This window comes from Chaetodon auriga, chromosome 18 (assembly GCF_051107435.1).
Source record: "Chaetodon auriga isolate fChaAug3 chromosome 18, fChaAug3.hap1, whole genome shotgun sequence".
NCBI classification, from domain to species: Eukaryota; Metazoa; Chordata; class Actinopteri; order Chaetodontiformes; family Chaetodontidae; genus Chaetodon; species Chaetodon auriga.
This window is the reverse complement of record NC_135091.1, coordinates 23,304,276-23,320,622: the sequence shown is the minus strand read 5'-3', so window position 1 is coordinate 23,320,622 and position 16,347 is coordinate 23,304,276. Positions and strand designations below refer to the sequence as shown.

At 40.5% G+C, this 16,347-nt stretch overlaps 2 protein-coding genes across 6 annotated transcripts in view; both read right to left on the bottom strand.

The window, feature by feature from the left end:
* The window catches only part of LOC143336335 (leucine-rich repeat and fibronectin type-III domain-containing protein 2-like), a 288,477-nt gene that overhangs the window by 271,596 nt on the left and 534 nt on the right, over window positions 1-16,347 (bottom strand). The window lies entirely within an intron of this gene.
* The window catches only part of LOC143336336 (uncharacterized), a 33,222-nt gene extending 16,875 nt beyond the window's left edge, over window positions 1-16,347 (bottom strand). The window contains exons 1-2 of one of the 3 annotated variants that reach the window (XM_076756432.1): window positions 6,982-16,347; window positions 1-6,073 (exon numbers count right to left, since the gene is read on the bottom strand). The exon at window positions 1-6,073 is cut by the window's left edge and continues 11,721 nt beyond it. The gene's annotated coding sequence lies outside the window, so the exon portion shown is untranslated. The other 2 variants (XM_076756433.1, XM_076756431.1) reach the window with 2 other exon arrangements.

The window sequence follows — 16,347 nt, the reverse complement described above, 5'->3', positions numbered from 1 at the left end:
GCCCAGGCTGAACAGCAGCCAGAAGATAACGTAATGGTGTAAAAAATAGAAGAATCTTAGAAAAAAGAGAAGATGCCCCAAGGGCGGGGGTGACCTTGAGCTGAACTGAATAAAAGACGGAGCACTGACCATTTTAAGTTGGGACTTCTTCAGGATTGCACGCTGTGTGTTTCTGGATGTTTTTCCCCCTTTATTGCCGGCAATAAAGTATTTTTGCTTCTCGGACCCCGACTCCTGCAGCTCTTTTTTGAGCACTTTTCTCGGACAGCTGAATTTGACTTATTCTGGCCTATTGTGGATTGTATATTCGGCCTTCACATTCCACGACAGTATCTGTTACGGATAAAGCATTTTTGACGAATACGAGCATGATACGAGTAAAACTCGTCACTATCCGTGCTCGTGCTGAAGGAAAATCCTCATTAACTGACTGTCTTCACACTCTGTGATTGGCCAGTCACACACAGCGCCCGCCCCTCCCTACACAGATACGTCTCTAGCTCACGTTGCTCTCTTCAGTACTCCTTAGGTTTTCTTCAGCTCGCCTCTATTTCGGTTTGTGTGATATTTAAAGTCACTTGGTGACCTTGTTTCGTAATGTATGCGGTGCATTTGACAAGACAGAGCTGAAAACGGCTCATGTCGCGTCGGCCACTGCCTCCACTCCAGTCGGGGTTTTTTTTTGTTTTTTTTACCGTCTGCTTGCTCTTAGTTTGGCTGGTGATATAAAGTCAGTTGGAAAACTTTGCTCGTACTGAACGCGGTGCTTTTGAGAAGAATACAGTGAACAAGGCTGACATATTATTTCCCTGTTTGCCATCACTGGATGTTTGCATGAATCACCAAGTTCACACAGATCATTAAAAAAATAAACAGTCTTACAGAGCACTTACACACTTACACACATATAGCTGAACACAGTAGCCTATATTCATATTTTATTGTATATCAATTTCAGACTTAAAATAATGTACTGATTTAAGCCCCACCCATTTCCGTTAGGCCCTGCCCACTCCGAGTACAGATACGGATACAGATAATTTATATGGTTGAACAGATACAGATACAGACACAGATAGTGGTGTACTCACTCATCCCTAATATCATAGTTGAATCAAGGTTGATTCATTGTCTAGGTTGATTGAAAATTCAACATTATTTCAATGCTGATCATAGCGAGCACTTTCAATGGTATTTTCTATGTCTGACATCAATGTTGATTCCAATCTTCAGTCTGACACTACCTCAGTGTTGATTCAATAACATTTTGCTATCTGGGGCAGTACATATACATATATTAGCTTTAAGAGAGTTCAACTCAGGTTTTATCAGGGGGATGGCTGCTTTACTCCAAACGATTTCACTGTATGAAGCTGGACTGTGTGTTTGACCTTTTTTGGATGTGTAGAAAAATATCATTTAAGTTACGTGTAAGGGAGGCATCGTGCGTAAGTGCGAACAGCGTCTCCCTTAATGTCGATATCATTTCTGCTGCAAGGGAATCCTGAAGGACAGGATTTTTTAAACTGACAATGGTCAATAGTAAAATGTCCACATACCCAAATGAATTATTTCTCAGTGGAATAGGTGTAAAAAAGCCCCCCCCAAAAAAATCTCCCGTGCCTGATCTTGCTCTGTGCATGTGAACTCAGTGTGCCCATTGAATGTGCCAGCTAACACAACAGCCAGTGAGACACGCAGCTGACGGCCAGTTATGTGTGATGAACATTCATTTAGTGTGTGCGTCCATAAGAAATGTGAGTTGCATATTTTTCATGCTTATATTATACACTGTTAGTGTTTATTTTTAGCCATAAGCATTTCCATTTTTGTCTAATTATCTGACACGATTCAGAGCTCGGGCTGCCACGATTAGTCGACTAGTCACGAGTACGTTGACTCTCAAAATCATTGACGACTAATTTAGTGTCGACACATTGGTTTTGTTTTTTTATTAAGCTCTGTTTTTCTCTCAAAACTGCCGCTGTACCCTCCGCTGCCTTGTCTGCCTTTCTGTCCTTGATGCACATGCGCAGTAGTGGTAATCGGTGTCAGCTGTGATGTCATCGAACTGCCTGACCAGTATCATGGCTACCCAGCAACGGAGTTTGGGGACATTTTCACAAAACAAAGGCAGTCGTCTCGCTAAGCTAATTGGCTAGTTAGCCGCTAACATTAACGTAAACATTGAACTACTTACTTATATTGATAACTGTAAATGTTAACATTAACGACAACGATTTCACTAGCTTTACCACACATAAAAAAAGAGAGCAAGCCTTTCTCCACCACATGCAGAAATGCTTACTTTCCTGGCTATGAACAAGAGGCTTGTGTAGATTGGATTATATAGAGTCAGAGTGTAGTAAAGTTGAATACAGTTGTGAGCACACAAAATACACTTTTGTTATATTTGAGTGAGACCAAAACTTAATTTTTGTGGATAATGACTTAGTTTCTGGTGCCTACCTCATTTGATTTTGTACTATTCAGTACTTGAAAATGTAGCTATGTTTCATGCCAGAGACAAATGTAGGGTTTTTTTTGTGTGTGTGTGTTCTTTACCCCAGTGCCTTGTCCTTACTTTACTCAGCTGCACTTTATGCTACATTTAAAGAACTGTTTGTTGCTACAAAGTTCATCTTAATTGTCTTTATTTTCAGTTAGCACATACCTTAAACACTTCAAGCTGGAAGCTAATGATGTTATATAAGAGCAGCTGCATTCTGGTGCGATAATCTGCAATTTACATATGATCCGACTAGTCGACTAATCGCAAAAATAATTGGTGACTAGTCGATTATCAAAATAATCGTTTGTGGCAGCCCTATTCAGAGCTAGTCTGTGACAGCTGTGCTACCGCACTCTGCTAGCTGTTATTTCTGTGCATTTGGTTGCCATTTTTTGGCTATTTTTACCCTTGTACACTGAATGCTCATTGATTGACTGTTACAGGGTGTTGGGAAGTTTGAATGTTTAATTGCTGTTGCTAATCATCAAGTGCTAGCCTATTACACTGTCATTATTAGCCTTTAGCTCCGCATGATAGCTGTTATATGCATAAATGCCTATGTCTAGCTTAAGTTAGCTGTTGCTGTCTATGCTAGAATTTCCAGTACTAATCAGTCTATACTATTGTATGCTATTATATGTTAACACCTAGCCTAGCAAAACCCTAGCAACCAACTAGAGCTCCATAGCAACTGTCTTGCAACTCCCTGGCAACCATCCACAACATTATAGCAACTGCCTAGCAACACCCCAGCAACCATCTAGAACACCATAGCAACCACCTAGCAACACCCTAGCAACCACCCAAAACAACATAGCAACTGCCTAGCAACACCCTGGCAACCATCCACAACACCATAGCAACTGCCTAGCAACACCCCAGTAACCATCTAGAACACCATAGCAACCACAAAGCAACACCCTAGCAAACACCCAAACACCATAGCAACTGCCTAGCAACACACTACAACCACCCAAGAACACCATAGCAACTGCATAGTAGCAACCTAGCAACCACCCAGAACTCCATAGCAATCGCGTAACAGCACCCTAGCAATCATCAAGAACACCATAGCAACTGCATAGCAACAGCCTAGCAACACCTTAGCAACCATACAGGACACCATAGCAGCAACTGCTTGTCCATTTAATGACATGTTACAGTTACAACTGATGGAATCCTCTTATAGTTTACGCTGTTTTATAGAAAGCAACACCTTATTCTCAGCATTGCTGCTTGCTAACACCAGAACTCATCCAATGATAGTGCTGGCATTCTTAATATCACTACTATGATGATAATCTAACCACTACTTCTATTGCTACAAATCCACTGTTAGACGTACAGCAGCTTTACTGACACTATCATTACTACCACTATCAATACTTGGATTATTACTACTCCCACCGAGATAAAACTACCACTACTTTCAATTCTAATTCTACCGGCACTCATGGTGATGTTTCAGTGTTCAAAATTTGCCTGACTATACCACAGTTGACCCGGTCAGACCTTAAAAGACACATTCCACTAAATCTTACATGATTCACACTTGAACCATGTCTCCACTTGTGACGCCTTTTCTTTTGTTCAACTTTTCAATTCCTTTTGTGCTTTTTGAGGTATAGCATTTAAGGTTTTAATTCCAGTGAGGAGAGCACCATTATTAAACTCTGTTTTTCTGCAGCTTTTGGCTTAAATTTTCTGCATCTTCCGGCTTTTCTAGTTTTCATAAATTGTCTTAATTGTTAATCTAGCAATATTGCTTACTTTGATTATTTTATTTACTTTATTTTTTAGTTTTCATACATTGTGGGTTTCAGTGATTAATTCTAGTTTGATTAATGTCTGATTAATTTTGTGAGCGTAATACGCGCAAATGGGGGAATGTAATGGGAATTCTTATTATTCTATATCTTCTGGTCTGGCTAACCACACCTGTATGTTATTTCAACATAAACACTTTTAAAAAATCTACATACCTACATAAATACATTACAAAATAAACAAATAAAATAATGTTGCATACCGTGTTGTTGAATTACGCGCCCATTTCAGCTTGACCTACATTTCATTTTCAGCCAATTAAAGTGACATTGTGTGCAGCTGTGTGAGTTTCCAACAAAATGAAACTCACCAAAACCTTCCTGGTTCCTCTTTTCACTGTTACAACAATTGCCACCAACACTGTTTTTTTAATTAAAAAAAACAAAAACAAAAACATTTTTTTTTAAACTGGTGCATGAAAACTAGGGCTGAACAATACTGCACATTGTTTCAGCATCTACGTTGCAAAGTGTGCATGTGCAATAGTCACACTGCAGTGCCCATGATGTCAAGTAAGGCAAATTAACTCAAACACATCAACTACAACTTTTTTGCTGCTTGACACAAATGGAAACCTTGCAAGCTTCTGATTTTCCATGATTAGTCCACATGGAAAGTCTGTTTAATTTTCAAATTGACCTTTCGCAAAAGCCAGCCCCTGTGTGTCCAATCACACATCCTAGCAACTGTTACTATGTAAACAAGGTCCATCAAGCTGTGGACCTCCGACAAGCAAAATGGTGAAGTGATGTGCCTATGGCATATGTAAATCGGACAGTAGGTACCCCAAGAGTTTGGCTGGGGGAGTCATGTTCTTTCCCTTTCCAAAGCTGAAGACACAACAGAAGCGGTGCCTACAATGGATCAAATAGTGTGGAAGGCCCCACTCCCAGCTAAATGTCACAAAAATAAACAAACATACATACGTCTGCTCCAAGGTAAGGCAAGGCTAGGCTAACGCCATGGCGATAGCTAGCTAGCAAGACTATATGAGCAAGACGCTCATATACAAAACTGGATATCAAAGTTATGGTTACTATTAGCGAATATTGTATATTACTAGTATATCATTGCCAGAACATTACCAATACCCTCTAGGTTTAGCTAGCCGTAGTGTTAGCTAACGTTAATTAACTTAATGTTAGCTGGCTTGCTAGCAAGTTCACTTTAGCTCTCTAACGTTATGTTTCGTCAGTTTACATCGACGTTGAACATAGCGTCCTAACAGGCAATTTAAACTTATTTTTTCATCTTTCATAAGCCTAAGTTACATGCCAATAATATTTGATTTGAAGTACAGTATATAACTCTATATTCAACCTGTTAGTACATGTCATGTAGCCTAATGTTACTGTTGCTGTAAATAAGAATATGACTAACTCGCTGATTAAATAAAGGTTGATGATGATGATGATATAATGTAATAGAAACTATATACTGTAAATTCATGTACAAAAAATGTATACAGATGCAGATTAAGTGTGCAGGATGCCTCCAGTTCCACCTCCAGCACTGATGATGCAGAGGAGACTCAACAGCATGTTGTTGACAATGGTGAGTGATAAGCCTTTTTCAAATTAATACTGGCGTAACAAGAGTGGAATAGCCTGCCCAATCACATCACCTCTGTATTGTGTTGAATGATAGAATAGGCAGCAAGATGTTTCAGATAGTGGATCAGTTCAACTGGGGCATCAGGATTAACAATAAAACCACACAGATACACTAGATTACCTGTGAGTAGGGATGGGTACCTTTCACATGAATGAATCGATACGATACCGATACTCGGTACCTGCGAATTGATACCGGTATTTTTCGGTACCTGTTTTCGATACTTTTTTGGGGGGGATATGTGTTTGGTAATTAAAGTTATTTTGTATATTTAAAAAATAATCAAAACTTCGGAATTTTGAACATTTATTCTTCAATAACATCAAAGTTAAATAACTCCAACATAGAACTTGAGAAAAATGTGTGTGGGGATAAAGTAAATAACTTAAAAATAAATAGATTCAAAATAAATAACTGTATAAAATTATGCTAATTGAAGCTGCGTCGTCGTCGTCGTCGTCGTCATCGTCGTCGTCATCGTCATCGTCGTCGTCTACCTTTTTAAAAGGGGCGGTTGTTCTCCTTCCTCGAAGCTGGCTGCAAGTGTCGAGCCGCTGGCTGCAGCAGGCTTGCTGGCGGTAACGTTTAATGCTGGGCGAGTAGCTGTGGTAACGTTAGCCTGTGTTTTTAAACTGTCAATAATCGTGCACTCCTCCGCCTTGAGGAATATTTGGTGTTTAACCAAGTGCTTCCTCAAGTTGGACGTGTTTCCCTTGCTGGCTTTGCACTTCGCATCACAAATGTTGCACCGCGCGTTGTCGGCATCCAGCTTGGTAAAATGAAGCCAGACTTTGGAGCGCTTGCGGTCCGCCTCTGAAGATAAAGCAACCACTGACGTAACCGCGTCACCGCGTCCTCCGCTCTCGCCGACGCATAATGTCAAGGTGCGTACAGGGTAAAAAAAAAAAAAAAGTGCGTTCAGGTACCGAAATGTGCTACCGACAGATTTCCCGTGAATCGATACTCGCTACTTCAGCGGGAATTCGGTCGGTACCAAAAAAGTACCGAAATTCGGTACCCATCCCTACCTGTGAGCTTGGTGTACTGTGTTGCTGCTATGGGCTCTTGTTCTACATCTCTTTTCATGGCCTTAGTTTGTACTGATGCTGCACTCTTTAAGCTTGTAGCAAGTTTTTCATGGTCAGTTCTCCTAGAGCAGATTGTTTTAAAAGAGGTTGATGTGATTCGGGCAGACCTTGCATGGAACCACAAGTTGTTTGTGCTCTGTTCTCTGGTCTCCCGTTCCAGAGCTACAGAATCAGGCAAAGAAATGTTCAGTTCTGTGTAATGATGCATGGCACTTTCATTCAGAACTGTGCAGAAGCTGGTGGGTTGGGATGGTAGAGAAAAGTTGGGCAGGTCATCTGGTTGGCTGACAGGAGCTGCTCCAAGGTCAACAGAAGACTCTCCAATTTGGCCAACAAGTGGCAGCTGTAAAAAGGTGACAAAGATAAATTATTATCATTAACATGCAAACATTATTTCTTTACAGAGAGTCCTGAGCAACCCCCACTTCCTGGATGCCAGCTGGAAAGGGAGCCTGAGGAGGAGCAGAGCACTGAAAAGGAGAAGACATTGCAAGAAGAAAATGACAACATGAAATTGAAATTGTCTTTAACAGAAACTGACATAGAAAGTCTGAAAGCACAAATTAGCACACTTAAAAACAAAACTCTAACACCAGAACTCCTTGAAAGCAGTGAAATCCCTAAAATGTTGGAATACAGTACTGGGTTTTGAATGATTCAACCAACTGTGCACAATACTTGGCATCCCAAATGATCCACACACCACTCAAACAAATATGCCCCTGAACTACAAGTGCAATGATTGGCAAGTTGCTGAGATGCCCCTCCATAGCCAGTTGCTGTTTGTTTTAATGAAACTCTGCAATAACAAAGACCTAAAGAACCTTGCCTGTAGATTTAATATAAACACGCAAACAGCAAGTAATATTTTCAATTCCTGGATTCATTATATGTTTGTTGTATTAGGTGAATTACCAATTTGGCCTCACAGAGATGTCATTGCACAAAACATGCCAGAAACCTACAAAGCAGACTACCCGTCCACATTTGCAATATTAGATTGCACAGAGCTGAAAATGCAAAGGCCAACGTCACTGGTATTGCAAAGCCAGAACTTTTCGAACTACAAAAGCACAAACACCCTAAAATCGCTAGTTGCCTCTGACCCCCGTGGTGCTGTGATTTTTTCATCTGCCCTCTTCACAGGATCCATGTCCGACAAGGATATTGTCAGACAGTGTGGTATCATCCCACTACTAGAGAAACTTATAGACAGTGGCTATTTGCAAAGAGGAGATGGCATAATGGCTGATAAGGGCTTTTTGATCGAGGAAGAGATGCGAGCAGTTGGGCTTCAGTTAAACCTGCCACCGTTTTCAAGGTCTAAGAGGCAAATGCCAGCTGGAGATGTGCTGGTGACAAAGCACAAGGGTGCACGTAGAGAGGGCCATCGCTAAAATAAAAAAGTTCAAGATAGTGTCAGACAAAATTCCTAATACAAGGTTAGGGATCATAAATCACATTTGGTATGTGGTGAGCATGCTTTCAAACTTCCAGCGACACATACTTAAGTAAGGGACAGTGTGGGACAGTTGTAGCATCACATGACAACAAATATCAAGTATTACTACATCACATTACTACTGCTTTAACCTGTTTTTTTTATTCACCACTGTGGAGCATTTTGTAAGCTGGAGCTGTGGAAGGTGCTATAGAAATACAGATTTCTGGATACTATGTGGCTCAGTCCTTGTTTCATGTTTTTATGTGTAGGCCTATATAATGTGTCAGCCCAATGATGATTCTTTTTTTTTCTTTTTTTTACATTGTAAGCACGATTTAGAATTTGTAAATGTCCAATTTTAATTAAACTTTAATAAACCTGTGGGGCAAAATCTTATCTACAATGGCAAGTAGTGCTACTTGATTCTGACTGGCTTGCTTGAATCTTCTGTAGTTCATCTCACCTGGTGGCTTAGACTGCACCCTACTGCATACTTCCTGCCTTCAACTTCTACCTCAGGTGCAGTTTCATCAGTAATGTAGCTTATGGGTGCATCTGACATCTCCCTCAGCAGACCATACACTCCTGTCCCTAACTCTTTCCTATAACAAATACATTCAGAGGTGCGTATTATTGTCTATCATGTTACACAGTACACGGGAATATATTCAGAACAGTGTGACGGATGATGTTGTTGTAGAGTACATGGAGAGTAAAAGACTTACTTATTGTGGACATAACTGGACATGATGGGTTTCCGCTTGCAGTTAACTTTGGCCGTGCTACCACCACACTGCTCACAGGTTGTCCAGTTATTTTTTTACCCCTGGCTTTGTGCCACTGCTGGGGCTGGCTTGTGGAGGAGATGTCTTCACTTCTGGCACGGCACAGGGTGTGCATAAGGCCCACAATATGAGCAGAAAAACCTGGTAAACTGATTTAAGTGTGAAGTATGATGATGTCACGTAACAAAAGTACATTTAAATGTGCATAATTACTGCTTTTAATCAAGATGTACATTTGCACAAAAGGGGAAGAAATAGCTGAACAAATATTGTGGTAATTGGATTAAGTTACTGATTACATTTTTTAACAGGTAATCGGTAACTGTATCAGAATACATTTCTAAAGTAACCCTCCCAACCCTGGGTACGGGTTATACACCTAGGATAGTTGAAAGGATGTTGACTAGCTGTCTAACTTTACCAGAGCTGTAACTTGTTAGCAACTATCAAATTAATTTAAATATTTCAGTCAACATCCTCCTGAAGCATACAAGTGTCCCGATCTACGTTAACAGGTTTATTAGCCTTGGGGCACCTGTAAGTTTAGCTAGCTAGCTAACCTAACGGTAACGCTCTTATGGAGGATGTGGACACAGATAAACATATTTTAACAATACTAGGCAAACATAAGAGAACTTACCCGGCAGTGCAAGAGCGTGACTGGTCCACAAGGCTGTGCTCGTTGCATTTGAGGTAGAGGTCGTGAGGTTTCTCCGATTTTCCCATTGACCTGGTATGCTTTCGCCTCGATAGTTGTAGTTCCTTATTTTAATATTTTGGATATACCCCTCCACTGCATATTGCAACCCCTTTTGCCTCGATCTGGAGGATATTGCGCTGGTATTGCTCCAAAAAGAGTCACTGACACGCACCGGTATACTTCTCCCCGCCATGACATTGTGTTGACAGTCCGTTGGCATCAAGAAGCTTGTCGGGCTAGCGACAGTAACTAAGGGGGGCGGGCTTTTGCGAAAGGTCAATTCAAACAATTTAGTCTGATTTAATGGTTCTTGGATACAGTGTTGTTAAGCTCACAGTGGGCTCTGGTGAAGGGGTGCTCTTCATCAGTTGATCAAACAACCAAAGCAGGCCCCACTACCTGAAAATTAGTGTGTCAGCTGACTGTAAACCTGCATGTGCGTGGCTGGTATCACAGATCATGTTACCCTGATGGTAGAGGCAGACATTCAGTTTTGTGAGGCTATTTTGCATGTGTATTTTGCATGTATTCCTGTTATCAGGGGCACCTGGTCCCAGTGTGGTAAAGATAAAAAGTTAATGTCACAGGGCTTGTGCGTCCCCGGTGTGAAAAATGTGAAAAAAAAAATGTGAAAAATAAAAACACATACAACACACACATAAAACTTGCAGTATCAAGCTCCATCTGTACGTACGTATTGCCGTCATACAGATAAATAAATAAAAAGGGTATCACTTTCTATGGGATACGAAACAAAAAGATGTAGTTTTTGAAGAATCTTTACGATATGTTCTATGCTTAATCTTTGAATGTTTGTATTAGCATCACTTTTTTCTTTTTTGGTCTTCTCTCCTCTCTTTTGCGATGAAAGTTGTTACCATTCATCTCTCCATGGCTGAAGAATGGCAATGAATTTCTGGCAACCAATGTGAAGTGAAAAAGTACAAATTATACAAAAGCGAAGCATGGAGTCTCATGGCCACATTGGAAAGAGCTGATACACGGCTTCTCTGACAAACAGCTTAATGTTTCTATTTTCATATCTCAGTGTCCCCCTAGCCATTTAATGTCTCACAGGGGCCACCCACAGAGACAAATACTGCAGGTTATTTACTAGATACTGGAAATTTAAGAAACAGCAATTGCAGCTGGGAGAATAAGCTTGCAGCCGGGAGAATAAGCAGCTTATGCTGAACGATAACATGGTGAGCAGGCACAGCTGCAGTTGTTAAAAAAAAAAACCAAAAAAAAAAAAACTCTTTTCAGCTTTGACTTACTGTGTAAGCTACCAAAAATTAGCCCTGTGATTCCTCTGGCTGCCTTTTATTCTGTCTTGCATGTCATAGTGGTCCCTGAGGACTGACACATTTTTCACATTTAATTGATTAATCAACTAACAAAATACTATTAAATTGAACCAATGTTGACATTGTAAGAGCCTTATTTATAATATATTTAGATAAATAGTCAGGTAAATGATGTGACCAGACCTAATCCTCTCTGGATCCTAAGAGTCTAGGACCAATGCCAAGGTCCTGCTCATTAATTCATGATTTCTGATCCCTTCTCATATGGCCAACCCAATCCTGGCTCTGATAGGTCAGCACTCACAGAGCCAGACAGTAGTCTGTGAGGACTGAGCTGCCCACTCTCTGCCTCTCTCCCCTGCCTATGCCAGATATGTGTGGTAGCCTCGTACACAGGCTGAGATCAATTCAGCTTCCATTCAGTCAATGGGGAGGATCATTGAAAACCAGTCATCTTTATTTTACCCAAGATCATACCTCAGCTACATGATTAGGGTGAGTCACTTGCTGTTCAGTTCAAAGTAGTTAGTCCAGCTACTGCAAACATGATCAAGTGGGACAAGTGTACTGGGTATGCACAAATATTTTACAATACCTTTAACTTAACAAATAACATTACCAGCTCAACTTTCACTTCCACCACCACAGTGGATTTATGTAACAAGGAGGTAGAATGTTGCTTGGGGTATTAATGACTCAACAACCTCCAACCCCTGTGTGCAATTTGAAACAATAATACAAACAAATTCGTCGACATGTCCGCAGGTTTTCAACACAGGGCAAATACTGTATCTGTATGTGATGAAGAGAGGAGAGTCATATTTCGGTATTATAAGAAACATGCTGATGGGTCATTATGATCCTGAGTAGTCTACAAAAAATATTGATAGTATGTATAAGTAATGTATTTTGTCATTCCTATCATTGTTCCTTGAAATTCTACGCTTAAAGTTTTGATACAATTTATCTAATTTGCAGGATGTAAACAGGAAGTATAATGTTACCACAGTGTAAGTTAGCTAACTCAGTGGTAACTGAACTATAAGTTTTTTCTCCTATATTTGTTCACATTTAAAGGAACTGGCACGTCAAAAACTATGCTGAATTCGATATCAACAGTTCCAGTTAGCCATTTATTGTAGGAGATTAAAGGTTTGGCTTGGCAATTGATCAAATCTTATTTTCAATTATGATGCTTCCAACAATTATGAAGCCAAAATAATCGAGATAAAACGACTATTGTGTCGAATTCCATTTTGCAATTATGCTCCTATTTTGTCTCGTTATAAATCTAGCGCACTTACTTCTTTAAATTTCTACAAATCCATGATGTTTCTAATGTCAATGAGTAATTGTATTGAATAACCATGATCTCAATATTGACTAAGTCTGGACACTTATCTTCCTGATGTTTTAGAGAATGAATTTACAGGGGTGGGTTTTCACAGCAATAATGACAGCGAGTGACAACTGGCCATCCGGTGTCACACCCAGGTTTCCTTGCAATCTTTGCCATGGTAACCACCCGAGGAGATGCCTTCCTTGGAAGGAACAGCTAAATCTTGTCAAGTCTGATCATCAGGTGGTGTGTAGAAATCTATTATATATACATTTTGTTGTGTTCCATTTGAATGAACACTGTGTAATCCTTTGTGCGTTCTGGAGTAAAAAATGCTAATCTCAACCAGATGGTCATATTTTACTTCAGGCAGGTGGAGGCCATATGGACAACAGACAACACCACACATGCACACACTCTCCAAGGCAGCATCAATCAGGAGTATCAGAATCAGAATGCCTTTATTAGTCCCCCGAAGGAGAAATTTCATTTCAGTTACATCCCATCCAAGAAACATGAACCCTACACTCTCATACTTATGCAGCTCTTGTTGAAGAAAATTTATGCTGAAGAACTGGCAAGTTTGACTATATAATACCAGTTTTAGGGATTATGAAGGGTGAGACAGAATAGATGGCAAATGAGGGAACAGTCCAGTTGTCCAGATGAGGGTCTAACATAAGGACTCATGCAGGGGGGAGGAGAGTCCTGCTGTGCATTGACCTGTCTACCTCCAGCATTCATTCCTTCTAGCTCAGTGCCTGGCAGCTGTAACTGACTGCTCCTAGCTGCTCCTCTACTGAACTACACCAGTAGGTCAGGCCAACTGTTACATTAAAGCAACACCGAGCCACAGGGCATACACTGTTAACACTACCAGCAAGGCTACATCTGGTTGAAGCAAACGTTTGTCTCTGCATTAGTAATCATCACTACTGGACTGAAACATGACAACTTGGGCTGCCCTCTGCTGTTAAAGCGTTACGTAGTTCATCTCAAAATTAATTAATTATTAATTTAATCACGTCTACGTCAATCAAAAACTCATATTACAAATATATGAGCACTGAATATAATATTGTACGAAGCATTTCATAGTCAATTGTGGCCACATAAATTTCTACAAACAAATTCTCTGTTGTTACTATGGAGGTTGCTGTTGTTTGAATCTTTGTTTTACATTAAGTGGTATCTGAGCTGTTATTTTCTTTGTGTTTTGTTATGTACCTGTTTGATGTTCAGTCATTACGAAATGAAGGCTTTGGCTTCAAAGTTTAAGCAGTTCCTGGAGTGTAAAGTACTTTCTGATAGTGGAAGGCTAAATTTCAAATAATTCTCAGCCACTGTTAATATGAAGACAAAGGCACTCCACTTTGCCTTTCCTATTGCAAAAATTCTAATTTATTTTAAACAGATTTTGAGTAGAATTTTTTAATGAGCAAAATCCAGTTTCTAAGGACATGGTAATGGGCACATGGTAACTCGCACCTGAAAATAGCAAGGGTCCGTTTCATTACCTTCATGAAAAAATTCTGCTGTGCAATGTTAGCATATCTATAATAAAGGCCTATAAATAGGTATTTGTGATGGGATCTGGAAAAACCAGTCACATGTTGAAATTTTACCTTTTGGAGATTTTACTTTTTACAAGTCCCGCAAATTGTGATGTTGTCACGAATTGTTAGCGACACGGTCAAAAATAATCACAATCACAATTTGTGGGACGTGTACATGTACTCATAATTACAATTATGAGTACATGAGAACAGTATCCAGCCCAATACTCGATACTGGCATAGGTATTGATGGATCCTATTTGTGACTTTGAAGATGCATTCCATGAAAACAATTTCTTCTTATGTTACATAAAAATGTCATCAGGGCTGAAATGCATTTCTTTCAAAACTTTTCTGTTGCAAATGTACTAACAATTTCTTTGGAGACTGTTGGTGTTTCTAGCTAGCCAGACAGAGAGAGATGATGAGCAGAGATAGCAGTGAGGAAGGACCAAATGAGAGTACTGCTCTGGAAGAGGTCAATGGAGAGTGAGGTGCGACATAGTCTGTATCTGAGCCTTAGTTAAGACATAGACAGAGCTCTCTTCTGGTCCTTATGGAGCTCAGCATGGGGCTTAGTGTACGCAAGTAAAGAGCATGATGACATATGTGCCATTATTTATAGCCAGTATATCCGCTGAGAGGCCCAGGGGCTGCTTAGAGAGGGTATTATTTGAGAACCCAAAGACCAACCTGGTCACCAGTGAGCATACAGGACATTTACCAGCAAAAAAGAACCCTGAGACATAACACAACAAATCTCTGCTCAGGTAAAGAACTAATACTGTCATCAAAAATGAATTACAGTGAAGATAACTGTTTGCTGAGACCAGTATTTACTTGGTCCCAAGTGCTGAGCTGGAGCAATAGCAGTGATTTAAGACAACAGGAAACCAGTTTCTCATTTCTGCAACACTAGAATATGAAAAACTAAAGACCTCATGTCCCTCAAGATATTTCATGCTCACAGTAAAGCACTCTTCCTCACATTCCATTTTAGTGCACTGACAAGGTAAAGCAAGTCATAGCCCCCCCCCAACAAGCAGGACACTGTGCTGCTCTGGCTCCTTCAGCTCTGCCATCTCTAACACAACAGCAAAATATGTGTTGGAAAGGTTAATGGTAAGTCAATTAGAGTATGGCTCTAAACCGCGTGAGGCAAAGGTCATCTCTTAGTAGACAGTAGGATTAGGGCCGCAGGTTCCCTCCCTTCACTGCTTCACCTGAATACACACTGCCTGCATATCCCAATCCTCTGCAAGAAAGCTGCAGCCCAGCAAACAACTTCCAGTCATCAGCCCCCACCTGTGTCTAACTCACCACTAAGAGGAATGTGCAAGGCCATGTATTATTCAGGGCCCTGAATTCCCTCTCCCCCTCAACCTGCCCACATACACCTGATCAAGAAGCATGGGAAAAGTCAAGCTTGCAATCTATAAAGTGTCTCGACAAAGGCCACACACATTCACAGTTCTTAGCTCCCGTTGCCACAATTAGACAAGAGAGGAGAACTGATTTCCAAGTGCACATAATATTGAATAATGAAGCTGCACACATATGATCAAGCAGGAGGCTGGCATCGGGCAGATTCACCTGCTGCTGATTCAGTGGGTTTTAATCAGCTAACTTGATCTTTGGAGAAAGAGTTAAACAAGTTGCATGTGTTTTTCTCAATCCATTAGGACTGTATGCTGGTACAGTGTATGTGTGGTGCAGCCATCTGCCTGAAAATATGAAAACACTTAGATGCTTTATGCGCAATGACATACGATGTTGACTAAACACTCCTGCTGTATTTTATTTATCTGGCAAAAAATATGTAGAGCTGTTGTGGAGCAGTGAGATACTGTGTATATTGACTGGAGAACCTCTTCACCTACAGTGCATTAACAACAGCCTGGGGTCACGCATGGGGGGAAATAACCACAGCGTTGATCCATCTGAGCTAAATAGGACACTGCGATAAAGGCGGAGATAAGGGAAAGGCATCGGATTCACATGTATTAGGACGCAAGGGTATCATGACCGTTAACTGTCTCCCTGCTGCAATATCTACTAGGTCACATGCACAGGCAACGCGGTACTGTGTCAGGCAGTTAAAAATGCATAGTTAAATTATCACGTAAACATCCACGGTAAGTTATAGAATAGCAAAGGATTCTCAGTGTGGCTTAG